This window comes from Numida meleagris, chromosome 2, assembly GCF_002078875.1.
Source record: "Numida meleagris isolate 19003 breed g44 Domestic line chromosome 2, NumMel1.0, whole genome shotgun sequence".
NCBI classification, from domain to species: domain Eukaryota; kingdom Metazoa; phylum Chordata; class Aves; order Galliformes; family Numididae; genus Numida; species Numida meleagris.
The window spans coordinates 71,308,795-71,324,928 of record NC_034410.1 but is presented as its reverse complement, the minus strand read 5'-3'; the positions used below and the strand labels follow the sequence as shown (position 1 = coordinate 71,324,928).

Sequence of the window (16,134 nt, the reverse complement as noted above, 5' to 3'; positions counted from 1 at the left end):
AACGATTTGTTAGCGTGTGCGTTGCATAGAGCTTGTATCCCTGGACCCTGTATCCCTGGAAGCATATATGCTATATAAGATGGTGTGTTGTCACAATAAAGTTGAAGCTGCATAACCTCACATTGAGTGTCAGGCTTCCGTGTGCTTTGGAGGGCAACCCTGTGGGAAGCGTGGGGAGTTTCCCAACAAACAATTTATGATGCATACATTATTTACAAAAAAAAAAAAATTATCTAACATATGTAAGAAGGAGACCTGGGAAAGCAGAAGACTGGATTTTTAGAACTAGTTTTGTGAAATGATAGACTTAACTTCAGGTATGTGCACAGACAATTGTGCAAGAAAAATATACACTTTGGCTTTGAAACAAGTGTTTGTTCAAGCAAATCCTGAATCTGTCAATGAGCCAACCTCTAAGTGCCTTTACAAAAACTATAATGCAGTTCCTTTAGGTTAGCTCTGCAGTGGTTGAATTCACGTTCACATTACAGACTGAAAGTGGGTATTTGGTTCAGTTGTCTATGAAATCTGGACTTCAGTATTCTGTTTCCAATACAGTTTAGTAGGAAACACAAGCACCCTGGAGGCAGAACCTCCCTTTACTGCACTGTTTTCAGTCATGACTAGAGACCATACCCAGTGGAATAATCTGCATTATACTCTGACCCAGCAGTGACAAGACCCATGCATATGAAGACAGAAAGAGGAAAAACAGAAAAATCATTTTAACTGGCAATTGTTCTACAGAATATTCTTGTCCTTCCTGCTGGTTGCTAAGCAATTTACCTATCTCTACTTTCCCAAAATGAAAATAGTGCTCAAACTACGCTTTCCAGCAAAACAAGTAGCCATGTGTCAAGGCTTTCCATTCAAACTTGAAGAAATAATATTTCCTATAATCTTATTTGAAAATGAACATTAGAATTTGCGATACTGGTTTTGACTGAGTGAGGGACAAGACAATCTACATGAAAAAACATTCCCAGGAGGAATGTTCTCCATGTCTTTGTTTTAAGAAATGTTCTACATTTGGAGATCATCTGACATTGTTTCAAGAATATCCATGGAATATTACATGGAATTAATGACTGTCATTTCTCTGTAATGAAAACTTGAATGTTTCAAGGGATGTTCATAATCTAATATTAACACTCGTGGACTTGTCTTAGTTCGTTTCAGGAAGTGTCTTATTGAAAGAAGTTCCATGGACAGAAAAGTGACTCATGGCAAAGTTATTCATTTGGAGGACTTTTCTTTCATTTTCCCCCCCATCTTTCCATGTGAGGATAAACAGTAGTGCTGATGGGTTTGTAACCAACCTTGTAGAAATACTAGCTCTATGATGGCTGGTCATACAAGAATACTTCTGTTGCAGCTTATTGAATAACAGAGAAGCAAATTATATTTCAGGATGCGTTCCTTCTATCTTCAGAAGAAGACACAGAAATATAAGTTCTATTTGACTAACAACTCTTTTTAAAGCAAATAGGCTGATCATACTTTTAAGTCAAGGGAGAGTTTAGTTAAAGTCAAATTGTAAAGGAAAGAAAGATTACAATTCTATGATTCTAATAACAATGAATAAATGAATGAAAACAAATGCCACTGAAATTGGTTGGACTCAATTAACCAAGTGCCTGAAGTTACTTTCCTGATTTTCTGGATCTACAGGGTGAGAAATGATACAGGTTAGAGAAGACTGTAGTCTAGATTTATTACAACAGCTGTGGAAGCAGTGCCTACTCAACAGATTTGTGCTAAATTTCTCTACATAGCGCACACCAGGTATACACTAAAAAGATCTGACAAACCCAGCTAGAGAAAGACAGTTTCCTATTAGAATAAAAGACAGAAGCTATCTAATATATGAGCACTTGATGGCAACCTGTGGACTCTTACCATTGTGGAAAAAAAGGCAAGGCCTGTGCCTTTTGGAGCAATTACACTGACAAAACATGTCATACAGATTTCCCTTACTGCACAGTACAGCATCCATCTCTGTTATCCATGCAATTGACTTCATTAATCACTGCAGTATCTTATTGTCTTTCCAATGTAAAAACCTCAGTCTACTTTTTCCTCTAGAAAGAAATACTACTTTTTAATATACTAGCAGCCTTCTTCTATCCCTAAATAAATTGCTCATCCATTCTATGTGTTTTGACCTTTGGCTGATGAGTTTTGCTCCCCACTCAGGTGGAAGAATCAGGTTCCCAGGTGCTGAAGTCTGAACTTGAGCTGGTTGACCAAAAGCATCCTAGCTGGCACGTGTGCTGCCTTGAGACTGATTTGAGGCATCCTACACTTCTACAAAGACGCATATTCCCAAGTCTCCCCTTCAGCCAGGACATGAATTTCTGATGCCCCTCTGGTCACTGAAAAGGGAGCTAATTTTATTTTGTCTTCTATATTTAAATTGGCAAAATTTTATTGGCGTATCACCAAGACTTTTGCTTTACACCTAAAAGCAAGCAATATTCTGCATAAGAGAACAGGTCAGACAGAACAAGGCTCACAGATACAAAAGTTGAAAGTTAAGCTTCTTTGCAAGCACACTTGTTTTCAAAAGTGCTGAGCATTGAAAAGCCTACAAAATTCAGTAAAAATTTAAAAACCTAATGTTTCTGGAAGGGTAGTCACAGTCACAACACTTGCCTTCTTACAGATTAGAAACAGAGAGCTCGTGAACACCTTAATGAAGCTCTCTTGAATACTTGAGACTGGAGGAAATAGCGGGCCTGTCAGATCTGTAATAAAAGACAGCCTGCAACAAAACATCATGTGATAAACAAGATGTATCAGCAAGACGCTACCTGCTAGTGCAAACAGGGTTCATAAAGTATTTCCTCTTGGTAAAATACAGCAGAAAATAAATAAATAAAAAAAAAAGTCCAAGAACTGTAATTGATTTAAGACTGAATGTATGTATCAATAACACTTCAAAATAATAAAAGAAAATATCATAAAGTGTACTAAATTAACACAAATTAAGAACTCCTGACTTAGTAAGTTCCTCTGTTTTTCTTAAGTTCAGAAAGGTTTAGGTAAAAAATGCTAAATAGTATATTCAAACAACATTCAGTTTTTTTCTTATAATGCAAGCATTCACATATATTTAAGGTTTTCACATGAGAGGTATTAAATGTGATAGTGCAGGGATTTTTGATGGCCAAACTTCATAATTTTTCATAAATATTATTCATACAGTGTCTCAGAACTGAAGCAACAGATATAGCAGTAAATGAGGTTATCTGGTTTTGCTTACTCAAATGAAAGCCACAGTGGCTGGGAGTTGGTTTTGGATCTCATCCTCTATTCCAACATTTGTATCTCAAGCCCCAGGATTACTTTAAAACTGATCAGCAGCCTTTTTGTGTAATAGCGACTAGCTTCTCTTTCCAAAACCACCATGTCCAGACTCCTTGTTCTCACTACACCAGCATCATTTTCTTCCAACTCAAAAATTATTTTCCTAAAACAATTATAAATTGATAGAGTGTGAATCAGAAGGAGTACTTTCATGGAGATACTCATGGTGGAGTTCATGATACCTATTAATATTTGATTTCTACAATGTGGGCAGTGACTTTCATGCCAGGCGCATTTGCAGATACAGGCTGAGCACATCAAGCCAAGCAGCACTGGTCAGCACAGACCAGTGTTGCAAAGGTAGGGATGTGAAACACCACAGCTGAATCTATATCTATTTCTATGCAAAAAAAATTGACATTATAAGGTGAAGAAAATGAAGAGCAGCCACCAGCCTGCCTGAAAATGCTGCAGCTGTCCTAGGTGCCTGATAGTCCTTCACAGACCAGTTCTTAGCTGTCTCCTAATATTAGTTTACATATTTTTTTACATATATGCTACAAGTAATTCAACCTTTTTATACAAAAGAAAGAATAAAAGGTGATTTATAAACTAAGTTTTATTAAGGCAAATATTCTAAGAAGTCCTTTAGATAGATAAGTTGTAAATATTGAATCTTAAAAATAGTATTTCACAGTGATAGCACTTTCAACTGTATTAATCCATATCTAACATCTTCTACAACAGGTAGTATGTAATGCTTACATCTTTATGAGAGATCAAGTTTTTTATTATTTTTCATGGGCCATCAGTTATATACTGAGATATATCTGATTTTCAGAACAGGTTTTCTGAAATTGGTTTCTCATTCCTTCAGTATTATCAGGCATTGCCCATTGTATCTAATAAGTTGTATACCTTATTGTAAAGCATGAAACCAATATAGTGTTTTTTGTTGGTGGTGTTGTTGGTTTGGTCTGGATTTTTTTTTGCTTTTTTTGCTTTTTTTTTCCCCTGGAAATAATACAGGGCACTGAAGCTGTAAATCTTTAATACACAAACAGTCACAGGGGATCACACTTATTACAGCTCATGACATTTTAATTCCAATATGTACCTACATGTATTACATGAGGTAATCGAATGAGCACAAAATTACAATATTTATTGTTTGGAAATAACATAGAGGAAAGTTAACATTTAAAAATAGTTATATTTTAATAGTCGATATGCAGTCAACAAATATTTGATGTAGGGGATGGCTCCAACCAGTTCAGGTTGGTTCCAATCAGTTCTGATCGGTTGCTTCTGATGCAAACCAATTCAAATCAATTCTGACCTCAGTGGCCAGTAGCAGCCATGCCTACAAAAAAAACCACTACCATTCCCTGCTGTAATTTTTGAGCAATAGCAGCTTTTTGCAAATCCATTTGCTGTGCTTAGAGCTAAGAGCTGTTGCATGTCTCACATTTAGTGCATAATCAAACCTATTTCCAGTATCTCTGGAATGACACTATTTGATTTTCAGTGCCTGCATTTCAGGTGGCGTGGAAGCTGACTTTCAGGACAGTCTTTGTTAGGAGAGTATGCACTTATGCTCTTTTCATCTGGAAAATGGTATTTTAAGTGCCAAGTTATTTTTTTCCTGGCAAATTGGAATACACGGTGTTGTGAAAAATACTTTTTTGTTTCATCGTTATGCAGCAAATGCTTTATAAAGCAAAACTAAGAGTTTAGAGACAGTCAACATATTTTATTACTCACAATGTTTTTGTCTCTCAGAGTCTTTCTTGTAAATTAATTAATAGGTCCCTTTCTCCTGGCCATCCCTGTCTCCCTCACGTATGATCAGAGTAAGCAGAGGAAACGTACAGCTGTGTGTTTTTCAGATAATTATTTATCTTGGAAATCAGCAAAGCAATTATTTTTTCCGCTTTTTCCCAATCCCCTTCTGTTGGGGTCAGACAGAGTTAAGCCACTAAGGGCAGGCAATCTGGCTAAGCTAATAATGACTGTTAGTATTGCATAATTATTTATTTTATTTATTTTTATTAATTTATGCTATTTATTTATAAAGACATCCAGCTGCTTACATAGTCCCAAGGCTGTGATAATCTTTACAGAGGTTGCACTTCCAAAGCAAATGAGGAGCTCGAAATAGCAGCTAATAGGCTATACCCAACATGCACATAAAGGAGTAGCCTGGTAAAGCAACAGCTGGAAATAATGCAGAAAGAGAAGCACAAGACCCAATTAGCAAATTGCAAGCTTAATATACAACTATTTAAGAAATACATCTCTTGAGGGTGATTTCTTTCTTTCCATTTTCAAGTCTATGAATTGTTTTTTTCTCACTAATATGACAGTTCAACTCATGAAATTTCGCAAACAGAAAACTTATTTTCGAGTTTTGCTTTTATCATTTTTACTACTTGGTAACTTTCTAGGCCATGACTCAACAGGGACTTAATTCTGCTTATATATCCATCGTGACTAGGATGTGGGAGATAAAAGTAACAATATATCCTCTAATCATGATACCTATGCTAGAAGAACCCCTAAATCATGGTTTGGTTGGGTTCATTTACATTTTGCAGTGAGGTGGAGTTAGCCATGTCAAAGAAAGAATCTTTCTGATATCAGAATGCTATGTCTGAATCAGAGAATTTTGCCAATAGCGCAGTATGTGTTAAGGTGTTTGCCCCAACAAAGTAAATTTCTACTTCAATTTAATTATGAAACAATAGATTTTAGCTGTATCTGGTGCACTGAAGTCTTAAGGAATTGAGGAAATAAAGTTAACCTCAGAATAATAGTACAAAGAGTTGTTATTCGTTTATTAATCTGTAAAGTGGTTTCAGTGTGATCAAAATATCCAGATAAACATACTAAAAAAAAAAAAGGCTAATTATTATGATCAGTTTGAGTGAAGTCAATGATATACTGGAATTGATTCCTAGCATTTTAATGTTAATGAATCTTGGTGATTATCATGATGTTTAGCTGAACAGCATTTGTTATTATCAGCTGCCTGCCTTTCAACAACATCCATCATTTCAGCGTCACAGGAAAGATTACCAGGAATAAAAGTATTTTGAAGCAATCCAGGAAATAGCTTTTATTTTTTTATTTTTTCATTGAAAAGCTCCTGATAGATTCTTAAGGTATGTCAAGGGTCTTGAAATGGTGACCCAAAAAAATCTATGTTAAAAATGGTGGGCATCATATAAAGAATTCAGGAGAAAGTCTGTCATAGTGTACTTCTATTATTTTATTCTTTGATGTTTTTCATGATCTGGAATTTCACACATCAGTTCTTCAAATGTCAAACGGTTCATTCAGAATGTAGTAGTAGGATAAATTCAGCTTTAGATAGAAGAAAAATTAGCGTGAAATAAATGTCATTCATATTGAATGTCAGTTAAAAGAACTTTAGTTTGTTTTCATTAAATGCTTAGATGGTAAACAGAGGCAAGTTTTCTTTATTTTTACCAGATGTTGGACATGGTTAAAAATAATTTAATTCAGTTTTCACTCAGGCACCTTTACATGAATAAAATTTAGTTTTATACTAGAACTGATTGAAATCTTTTGGGTTTTGATTGACAGAACTAACTTTGTCAGGATATTTTGGACAGTTACAATTTTAATTTTAATACAATTATGCACTTCAGATCAAATTTTGGTAACCAACTATCACTAATATGGCGATATTTCAAGGAAGAGAGACTTGGAGAGAACGATGACTGAGCACTTTTAAAGTTTGTTTTGCCTGCATCAGATCTCTTCCACTTATTTGCAGTGTTGTGGCTAAATCTCTCAAGGATGGAAAGCAGTCAGCATACAATATACATACATACATGAGCATACAACTGTCAATTACGTTGATTTTTACATCCAGGTTTTTATGTATTTATCTTTAGATCTCTCTCTTTTTTTTTTTTTTTCCTAGTTAAAATCTACAAATCTCCTAAGAGCAAACTTGGATTAGACTGAAACATGATAACATGTACATAACCTCAGAACACAGCCCTTGTACACAACCTAGAATGCAATGTGATACTTCTGTGAAAGGTGCTGATTTTTTTTTTAATTTAATGCAAATATTGCTTTGAAGGCTTTCCTCCTACTTCAAGATCAAACGATCCACAGAATTTTACTCTAGACATTTACTTTGATTAAAATGTAAAATATCATCTGCTTCATTCAGTGTTTTAACTCATCATTTCTACATTATTATGTATAGTCTCCAACATCAACATCCAACTGCACTAGCCTTCAGCAACGATAGGGGACAGTAACCCCACAAACCAATGTCTTAAAGGATAGGGGTCTGCTTGTAGGGACTTGGAATGACTTGGATGTCTTCTGGCCCCACGAAGTATTCCCCTCATGCAAACTCATAAAAGCAAGTGGTAATGGTAATGGTAAAATGGTAAAAGAGAAATTGCCAATATATGTAACAACACAATCAGTTTCCATCACAAATAGTATTTCAGAAAAAAAAATGTGGAAAAAGTACAGAATTTGAAAACACTCAGGATAACACGTCTTCATATGAGGTCCTGATCTGATTCCTAGCAAATATTCTTCTGAATCCTGGAACAAAGGCAATCATACCCCCTTCCAAATCTATATTTTGCTGTAATAGCTTAATATAATGTAATATGTCTTTTTAAAAAGGTATTAATGGACTATTTTCCTTTTTTATAAGGAACAGAATAAGGAGTAATGAACTGAACATACAGCAAGGGACACAAGGGTTTTTGGTGGATGAACTCAGTGGAGACAGCTTGCACAGGGCTGACTCCTGTGACACTCAGGAAGTCTCAGCCTGGCTTTCTGGTATCTCTCAGGAATCTCATCCCCGTTGTAGAAATGACTCTTCCTCATAAAAGCTGCAAAGTGGAGCAAACAGCTGCCAGCAGAACACAGTGCATACATTCATGATAAGAGTACCTAGTCTTCATACTGAGCCCTAATGCTCAGTAGGAATCTTTAGTGCTTAACGGTAAGCAAATAAAATTATTTATTTATTTATTTTACTAGAGAGACTGTAAAGACCTATGTTTGGAAGCTCTTGAAGACAGATTAGACACTTCTTTACTAGGAACAACATACATGTATCTGACCCTAATGAAAACACATTAAGTAACTCTGAGATTCCATTTAACCCTCACTTTATGATTATATGAAGTATATAAACAGATGTTTCCCTCTCGGAATATCACTGTATGCTTGCATTTGTGGATAAGATAGAAGTGCCTCTGTGGTAGCATTTTAATTTGGCTCAGGAGTGCACTTATGAAGAAAATCTTTCAGTTGTCCCCACTTACTATGATCTGGTTAATACGTGAATCACTCTTAAACTGTGTGAACTGGATTTTTTAGAGAGAGAGCTAAAATTGAATATGTGCTGTAGATGTGCGCTCAGTGCAGCACAGCTATCCAAAGGTGTTCAAGAGATCTGATCATATTCTATTTGAGACCATGAGCAGATGTTGTCTGGATGCCAAATCCTGAGAACTCAGTGTCACCAAGATCTGTTTCTACTGCATCACAATACTGTCCAGAATGACATAGGCAGCAGTCTTTTGCATGGCATCAAGAGTAATGGATCTCTAGTCCTCTTCAGAGCCTTTAGATACAACCAAAACAGCACATACATGCCTTTATTATTTCATATAAGGATCAACTGGAAGTTAATTAGCAAAAAAATATGTAAAGTCATAACTGAAGATAGAAAATGTTACAGTATCGCTACCGCACATATTCAGACAGTATCATAGAACTATGCATATATTTATATCTATATATTTAATCAATTTTTATATCTATATATTTAATCTATACTATTTATTGATTAGCTAAGAGAAGAAATTCAAACTATAATGTCATATTAAACATAGGGAAGTTTTAAATGCACCCACTTAAAAATAGCGTAAGCATGAATCTCTTTTATCAAGACTCCTCTTAGTGTGACTGTTACTCTCGTGTGTCTGCATTCTATTTTTTTTCTTTCTAAAATCATATTAGAACTCTCCAGTGTAGCAGTTACATTTGTTATTGATCTAACAGTAAGTACAACTTTATATTTACTTTCTAAGTTGACAATGCAATATTATTAAACAAAACCTCAAGCACAGAATTGCAGAATCATAGAATTGTTTGAGTTCGAAGAAACATTTAAAGGTCAACTAGTCCAATTCCCCTGAAACGAACAGAGAAATCTACAGCTAGATAAGATTTCTCAGAGCCCCATACAGCCTGACCTCAAATATCTCCAGGGATGGGGCATCCAGGACCGTTCTGAGCAACCTGTTTCACTGCTTCACTACCCTTACCATAATAACCATTTTTCTTACATCCAATCTAAATCTTCCCTCTTTTAATTTGAAAGCAAATTCCCTTGTCCTATCACAATAGACTGTGCCAAAGAATTGGTCCCCTTATTTCTTATAGAACCCCTTTAGATACTGTAAGATCACTATCAGGTCTCCCCAGAGCCTTCTCCTCTCCAGGCTGAACAGCCCGAGCTCTCTCAGCCTGGCCTTGTAGGGAAAGTGTGCCATCCCTTGGATCATTTTTATGGCCCTCCTCTGGACCCACTCTAACAGGCCCATATATCTCCTGTACTGAAGACTCCACATTTGCATGCAGTATTCCAGATGAGGTCTCACCAGCACAGAGTAGAGAGGCAGGGTGACCTCTCTTGATCTGCTGGCCACACTTCTTTTGATGCAGTCCAGGATACGATTGGTCTTCTGGGCTGTGAGGGCACCTTGCTGGCTCATTTCCAGGTTGCCATCCACCAGTACCCTCAAGTTCTTTTTGGCAGGGATGTGCTCTATCCTTTTGTCTCCTAGCTTGTATTGATAGTGGGGATTCCTGCATCCCAGGTGTAAGACCTTGCATTTAGATATTTTGAACCTCATGAGGTTCACCTGAGCCCACTGCTTGAGCCTGTCTGGGTCTCTCTGGATGGCATTTCATCCCTCAAGCATGTCGACTGCACCACAGAGCTTGGCATCATCCACAAATTTGCTGTGGGTGCACTCGATCCCACTGTCAGTGTCATTGATGAAGATATTAAAAAGCATCAGTCTCAGTGCTGACTCGTGAGAGACACCACTCATCACTGATCTCTGTCCAGATATTGAGCCATTGACCACCTCTCTCTCAGTACAATTTCACAATCAATTCCTCATCCATCAAACAGTCCACCCATCAAACCCATATCTTTCCAATTTGGATGTGGAGGACTGTGTCAAAGGCCTCATTGAAGTCCTGATGGATGACATCAGAGGTTCTTCACTTGCCTACTGATGCAGTTTTACCACCACAGAAGGCCACTAGTTTGGTCAGGCAGGACCTGCCCTTTGTGAAGCCATGCTGGTCATCTCTCTTTCTGATATCACCTCCCTCTCTTCCACATGCCTTAGTATAGATTCCAGGAGGATGTATTCATTTATCCTTCCTTTCACAGAGGTAAGGCTGATAAGTCACTAGTTCTCTGAGTCACCCTTTCTATCTTTCTTAAAAATGTGTGTGATTTTGCCTTTTTCCAGTCACCAGGGATTTTACCTAACTGCCATGACTTTTCAAATACCATTTAGAGTGGCTTGGCAATTACATCAGCCAGTTCCCTTAGGACTCTGCGATGCTTCTCATCCAGACCCATAGAATTATGGATGTCCATATTCTTGAGGTGGTCATGAACTTGATCTTCAGCTGGAGGGACAGTGTCCCACCAGTTCCCACTATCTAACTCATTTGCTCAAGAGCTGTGTGAAGAGCAGTTGCCACTTAAGACTAAGGAAAAAATGTTGAGTACCTCAGCCTTCTCTTTGACTGTTGTTATCAGCCTGCCTGTATTGCTCACTAGAGGAGGTATGCCTTCTTGGACTTTCCTTTTCTCATTGATGAAGACTTTCTTATCCTTCTTTGCACCCCTTGACAAGTCTAGTTCCAACCACGCCCTACTCTTCCTGACCCCAGCCCTACAGCACCCTTGTAGTCATCCCAGTTTACCTGTCCATGCTTCCACTCTCTGTGTCTTTTCTTCCTGCCCTCCAGCTAGACCAGCAGGTCCCATTTCAGCCATGACAGTCTCTAGCCTTCCTTTCCTGACTTCCTACACCTGGAGATGGAGAGCTCTTGAGCTCTCAGGAAAGCTTCCTTGAATATCTTAAAGTTCTGCTCCACTCCCTTCTCTCTGAGGACAGTTTCCCAGGGGGTTTTGTTGATTAGCTCCCTGAAGAGCTGGAAGTTGGATTTTCTAAAATTCAGCATCCTGATTTTACTCTTTGTCCATCCTATAACCCTCAGGAATTTGAAATCCACCATAGCATGGTCAACTCAGCCCAGACAGCTTCCAGTCCTGATGTCACCAATCAGTTCACTTGCACTGGTGAGCAACAGGTCCAGTACTGCATCCCCATCCCCCTGGTGGAGGGCTTTCTGCTACTTGGCTCAAGGAGTTATCCTTGATGCATTCCAGGAGCCTCCTGGATTGCCTACATCTTGCCGTGCTACTTTTACAGCAGATATCAGGGTAGTTGAAGTCCTTTCAGCAGGACAAGAGCCCGTGAATGCAATGACTGCAGTAGCTGGAGGAAGAAGGCTTCAACAACAGGCTCCACATGATCAGGCAGCCTGTAGTAGAACACCAACCACAAGGCTCCCTTTTTTGCCTTGGTCTCTAACTTTCACTTATAGGCTTTTGACTTGCTTGTGGCTATTCTTCAGGGACAGCTCTTCATACTTTATTCCTTTCTTGATGTAGAGGGCAACACTTCCTCACTGTCACCTCCTTCCCCCTTCTAACCTAGTTTAAAGCCCTGCCAATAAACCCAGCCAGATTTTCCCCATGGACTCTCTTCCTCCTTTGAGAGAGGTGAACCTCATCTGGTGCCTTTAACTCTGGTGCCATATAGGCCACTCTTGTTAAAAAAAAAAAAAAAAAGTTTTGCCAGTGACAGCAGCCACAAAGCTAAGTATCTACAGATAGGACCCTTCAATTTCTTTCAGTGTCCTTACCCATTGTTCTGCATCCTTCACAAAAGTCGAATTTCTGGACTGTGTGTGGCCAGACTTGGGACTGACAAGAAGTTTCCTTAAGAAAAGCCCTTTGAGACACAGAAAACCTCAGTGTATCACTGGAGGAATGCATAACTAGAATTACATTCTTTGCCAAAAGATCACAGAAACATATTTTCACTCTTTTCTACTGTACAAAGTATGTCTCTGTTTCAGGATTCTACAAGCAAAAGTTTCCTTAGCATCATGTCCTCAATATCAGGAAAGACAGTGACTAAAACAGAAGACTTGAAAAGGGAGATCTGGTCCTGTTCTCTCTTCTATTCCATAACGTTAGTCAACACAGAAATCCACTGCTCCTTAGATTTGCCATGCTTAAATGGAAACATGAGCCTTCAGAATTGAAGTGGTAGGTACTGTTGTAAGACAGCTCCAGTGTGTGGTGGTTTTTGGTGCTCCGTATGATGGTGATAACAGAGAAATCTTCTACTATAACACTGGTAATGACAGAACAATACACATAGCTCATGAATGTAGCATTCATCAGAACAACAAACCGCACCAATCTAAGCCACAGAAAGCAGAATATCACATTCCTCAAATTCCTTAAAGTTGTTTATTTGAGACAGTTATGGTCTACGGTCAAGTAGTAGTCAAACGACAATCACAAGGGCTGAAAGAACTACAAAACACTGCTTATTTGAAACAATATTTTAGAATATTTTAGAAGGCAGCTTGTAACTTATGATTGTGCAAATACCTGATTTTCCTTTAGTTCATTTGCATTATTGAAAACTTAGGGTATGTCTCTTAAAGAAACAAAAAAGCAAAACCATGATCCTGAGTTAACTTGAAGCATTCTAATCCACTTAACACTTTATGAGCACATTTTGAGACTGATAAGCAGACCAGAACAAGAAAGTCTCTTTTTCCAGAACTGCATGGAAGTGGAATAGATATACATAGATGCTGTGGAAGATTCAACAGTAGTTTTTTTTTTTTTTTTAATCTAGGGATGTTCAAATCTGTACTGTCCAGCTTTTAGGAAAATTTTGTAAAGGAGACTGTTGATAAACTTTTATTGTTCAGATATTTAATTATTCATAGGAGCAGGGGTTACACGCAATTTTCTGAAGACAGCTGCCTGACTCCTGGAATATCACTCTTTCATTTTTTCCTTCTCATTTTTTCTTGTATGATCATTTCTGATCAATGAAAATCTATGTATTTTCTGGAACAGTGAGCACTATTAACAAGTGAGACTGAAAGACAAGCATATATCCCAAATAGAATACAAACATTTGTTAGGGAAATTAAAAGAAGATGGTTCTTGTATATAAATGGGTCTGATTATTGTTTTCATCAGTATGTCTGAATTGTAGGTGCTGAAGTTTTATGTTTATCTTCAGGCACTTGAAATTTCAATCTCAGTACTCTAAAAGTTAATGTTCCCATGCACCCCAAAAGGTAGACAGTGTTTATTTATTAATTTAAACTTTACTCATCTTATAACTAAAAATAAATGGTTGAATGCTCATGGAGTAGTCTGCATTATTGACAGAGTGGGTTGTGGCTGCCAAACTTCAAAACAGAATTACAGCCAATGTGGTGATGAGCTAGCCAGTAGCTGTGGGGTTGTTTTACATGATGTTAAAAGCTATGTTAATCACATAGAGGCCACTCTTATTTGTTAGAGGTAAGCCAAAGACCCAGACCTCCACTCTCAAAGTCCTTCTTTCAGATAAGACTGGCAAACAAAATAGAATTCATAGCTAGTATAATAGTGTGCATCTTCTAGAAAATGCAATTATGCTTCTTATCTTTTTCACAATTAAAATGTGAAATGAGCTGTAGTTTCAGCTCATGTTAGTCCACAGTTCCCACTGCAAAACCCTGCTGGGAAGGGTGTTCATCCAGCATTAGCAAGAGAGCTCTCTTATCCTTGGATAGTGAAGGACCATGAATTTAGAGCTATCACTCCAGATAAAAACAGTTGTTTCCTGTCATGTTGATACTTATACAGAGAAATGAGATTAAACATTACATTTTCAGACTTGACACTACCAAGCCTGCTGTGGTTCAAGAAGTGTTTGGACAATGTTTTCAGATATATGGTTTGATTTTTGTGTGGTCCTATGCAGAGTTAGGAGTTGAACTTGACGATTCTTGTAGGTTTCTTCCAGCCTAGGTTATTCTATGATTCTATGATTTTATTATTATAGATGGATTTTCCTCAGCCTTTCTGGGAGATATAGACTCAAAATCTTGCTTGGATGATTCTACAAACAATCTTTTCTTCAAATCATTTACTACACAGTGCATTCTGTATCCCAAATCACTGATTGAACTCACTTGGAACTCTTAAAATACAGAAACTCCTGTTACCTGTCACAGATGCATCTTATTACATATAAGAAATTATCCCATTCCAACATATTTTGGTTCCTTTTGCAAATGATATGCCTTTGAGAAGTACCATTTCTCAAAAAAAAAAAAAAAAATCTGTTTTTATTCTGAAGCATTTAAGAAGATTTTCTTTTAATAGGAATCATTTTTCTAACTTACTAGGTCAGCCTGATCATTTTTGCACCTTCAAAAAGATGGTACTTGGGGCTCTTTTTGTGAAATATAGTTGAAAAAACTGTAAAAAGACTTTAGAAATGTACCTCAATATGTAAGTTTATCACAGATGCTAGAAAATAAACAGAAAATATCCTTTTAAATAAATTATTACATTCTCAAAAAGGATGAGGAAGAAACTGAGGTTCTCAATGCCTTCTTATGTCTCTAATAGTCAGGCCAGTTATCCTCAGGATACTCAGGTCCCTGAGCTGGAAAACAGGGATGGGGAGCAGAATAATAGCCCCCACAATTTGGGAGAAAACATTTAGAGACCTACTACTCCACCTGGACTGTCACAAGTTCACAGAACCAGAAAAGATCCACCTGAGGATGCTGAGGGAGCTGACAGAAGTGATTGCCAAGCCGATTTCCACATGACCTTGGTGTCAGGGAAGGTCATGAAGCATATTGTTTTGGCTTAATAGCATGTGTGGGATGACCAGGGAATCAGTCCCAACCAGCATGGGTTCATGAAAGGCAGATCCTACTTGACCAACTTCATCTCCTTCTATAACCAGATGACTCACCTGGTAGATGAGGGAAAGACTATGGATGTAATCTACCTAGACTTTAGTAAAGCACTCAGGTCTGTTTCTCACAGTAGTCTCCTAGAGAAATTACCAGCCCATGGCTTGGACAGGCATACTTTTTGCTGGGCCCTCCCTCTGGCTGGAGGGCTGGGCCCAAGGAATGATGGTGAATGGAGTTTGATTCAGCTGGCAGCTGGCCACTAGTGATGCTCTTCCAGAGGCTGGTATTAGAGCTGACCCTGTTTATTATCTTTATTGATGATTTGGATGAGGGGATTGAGTTCACTATCAGTAAGTCTGCAGATGACACCAAGTTGGGAGAAAGCGTCAATCTGCCTGAGGATAGGAAGGCCTTACAGAGGGATCTTTATGGGCTGGATTGGTGGATTGAGGGTTCAACAAGACCAAGTGCCAGGTTCTGCGCTTTTGACACAATAGCCCCAAGCAACACTACAGGCTTGGAGCAGAGTGTATGGAAGACTGTGCAGAAAAAAGGATCTGGGAGTATTAGTTGACAGTTGGCTGAACATGAGCTAGCAATGTGCCCAGGTGGTCAAGGAGGCCAATGGCATCCTGGCTTGTATCAGAAATAATGTAGTCAGCAAGACAAGAGAGGTAATCGTCCCTCCGTACG

At 38.0% G+C, this 16,134-nt stretch overlaps 1 protein-coding gene across 3 annotated transcripts in view; it reads right to left on the bottom strand.

Annotated features, from left to right (window-relative positions):
- The window catches only part of CDH12 (cadherin 12), a 252,015-nt gene that overhangs the window by 102,861 nt on the left and 133,020 nt on the right, over window positions 1-16,134 (bottom strand). Inside the window, exon 1 of one of the 3 annotated variants that reach the window (XM_021386977.1) lies at window positions 8,646-8,897. The exons of the other annotated variants lie outside the window; for them this stretch is intronic. The gene's annotated coding sequence lies outside the window, so the exon portion shown is untranslated. Of the gene's footprint in view, window positions 1-8,645; window positions 8,898-16,134 lie in introns of those variants that run through there. 3 annotated transcript variants of the gene reach the window in all.